This window comes from Petaurus breviceps, unplaced genomic scaffold (assembly GCF_028583685.1).
Source record: "Petaurus breviceps papuanus isolate PSGF00001 unplaced genomic scaffold, PetGlider_PUasm1.0 90625, whole genome shotgun sequence".
Lineage (NCBI taxonomy): Eukaryota > Metazoa > Chordata > Mammalia > Diprotodontia > Petauridae > Petaurus > Petaurus breviceps.
Window position 1 is genome coordinate 4,619,770 of NW_027187289.1, and position 2,817 is coordinate 4,622,586.

The window sequence follows — 2,817 nt, forward strand, 5'->3', positions numbered from 1 at the left end:
CTCCCTACTCCAGGGCCAGCACTCTTACTGAGCCACCTAGCCATCCCTCATATATGTATTATATATGTATGTGTGTATATATACATATACACACACACACATACATACACATACACATTTATATTCCCTTCAACTATCCTCATACTGAGAAGTTTCATAAGTTATAATTATCATTTTTTCCATGTAGGAATGTAGATAGTTCAACTTTGATAAGTTCCTTATGATTTTTTTCCCAGTTTACCTTCTTATGCTTCTCTTGCTTCTTGTATGTGAATGTCAAATTTTCTATTCAACTCTGGTTTTTTCATCAACAATGCTTGAAAGTCTTCTATTTCATTGAATGATCATATTTTCCCCTGAAACATGATACTCAGTTTTTCTGGGTAGGTGATTCTTGCTTTTAATACTAGCTCATTTGATCTCTGGAATATCATTCCAAGCCCTTCAATCCTTTAATGTAGAAGCTGCTAGATCTTATGTTATCATGATTGTGTTTCCATAATATTCAAATTGTTTCTTCTTGGCTGCTTGTAATATTTTCTCCTTGATCGGGGAACTCCAGAACCTGGCTATAGCCTCTTCCTAGGAGTTTTCTTTTTAGGATCTTTTTCAAGAGGTGAATGGTGAATTATTTCGATTTCTATTTTGCCACGTGGTTCTAAAATATAGGCAATTTTCCTAGAGAATTTCTTGAAGGATGATTTCTAGGTTCTTTTTTTGATCATGGCTTTCAGGCAGTCCAATAATTTTTAAATTATCTCTCCTGGATCTGTTTTCCAGGTCAGTGATTTTTCCAATGAGATATTTCACATTGCCTTCTATTTTTTTCATTTGTTTGGATCTGTTTAATAGTATCTTGATTTCTCATAAAGTCATTAGCTTCTGTTTGCTCCAATCTGATTCTGAAGGAATTATTCTCTTCAGTAAGCTTTTGAAATTCTTTTTCCATCAGGCAAATTTGGCTTTTTAAGGTATTCTTCTCCTCATTGGCTTTTTGAGCCCCCTTTGCCATTTGAGTTAGTCTATTTTTTAAGGTGTTATTTTCTTCAGTCAGGTTGTTGACTCTCTTTTCATGATTTTCTTGCATCATTCTCATTTCTCTTCCCAATTTTTCCTCTACTTCTCTTACTTGATTTTCAAAATCCTTCTTGAGCTCCTCCATGGCCTGTAACCAATTCATATTTTTTTGGAAGTTTTTGGTGCAGGAATTCTGACTTTATTGTCTTCCTCCTGTTCCATGCTTTGGTCCTTTTTATACCCCAAAAAAGAATCTACAGTTAGATTGCTGTGCTTGCTTTGCTTCCTTTGCTTGCTCATGATGCCACTCAATTACTTGACTTTTGAGCTCTTTGCCACAGTAGAACTATGCTTCTGGGGAGGAAAGCTTTGTCCCAAATCACTGGGGTTTTCACAACTGTTGGTGATATTAATTGGGTGCCCTCTCTGTAGCCCCCCCCCAAGTTCTGGCTCACTGGTCACACACCCCAGGGCCTCCATCCAAGATAGCAATCCAGATCCAGGCAGGTCAAGGCAAGAACAATTACCACCCGGAACAGTTGCCTGGTCCCCCTATGAATCACAGGCCAGGAGCTCTGAAGCAGCCATGTGGAGGTGGCTGCATGGGTCGGGTGCCTCTGCCACTTCTCACTCTGGGGGCTGAGACTGGACCGTGCTTTCATCCCTCTTAGTTCTAGCAGAGTTCTTCACTGACTTTTTACTTTATCTTTGGCATTTTGGGGTTGATAAGTCTGGAAACCACTGCAGCTGCAGGTGATCCACTCTCCTGTGGTCTGCTCCAGCCACTGCTGGTCTGGGCTACCCTTGGGCTAAAATCATGGACTTACATGGGCCTGGGCTCAGCTTCCAGGGTGCTGGGATGGACCCTTCCTGCCAGCCTGCCAGGCTGCCTTCAGTGGGAGATTTCTTTCTCTCTGCCACTTTGTGGGTTCTGTAGCTCTAAAATTTGTTTAGAGTCATATTTTATAGATATTTGAGGTGGTTATGGGGGGAGCTGATGGAGTTTTCCTGCTTCTATGCTGCCATCTTGGATCTGCCCCCCAAAATATTATTTTAAAAAAAGAATTTTTCATGTGAGTATTTATCCTTTGGAAATGGGTAAATGCTATAAATCAGGGCTAGGTTTATTGTTTTGTTGGTTATCTAGACTTTAAAAAGTGATAGAGAAAATGTTAATAATGCAGATTAAACTAAAAAGTGTGCCATGGGTACAATTTTTTTTTTTTGGAGAACATTTTGTGGGGGGAAGAACTAATTGTTAAACATTTTCTAGCATCCCCCTAGATGCTTCCCAGTGGGCCTGAGTATTCTCATCTTACAAATGAGGGAAGTTTACTAGATGATCTCATCTAGGTCCCTTTGAACATCCCTTAACCCCTAGCTTTAAATCTAGGTCAAGCTCTAAAATTATGTAATCCTAAGAATTTTCATTAATAGATGTGCATACTGGTGTTAGCGTCATTTATTTCCTTGCTACTCTCATAAAGCCAGCAAAGGTATAGGAGGAAAAAAAAAAGGTAACCAAGTGATGACTTCAACAAGAAATTAAAGGACACACAGAGGGTATTGAAGTCACCACTACAGAGATTACTGTCAGTTTGCTTGTTGTAAGTAGAAAAATAGCAAAAGTCAAATTCAGTACATGACATTCTACTAGACCCATCAGTTTTGGCCAAGAAGTTTTGTGGTAGTTTTGATTTTAAGGATCTAGAAATGCTGATGTAACCCATGGTGTTTGTGTCAGGGGGTGGTTTGTGTGTGTGTGTGTGTGTGTGTGTGTGTGTGTGTGTGTGTGTGTGT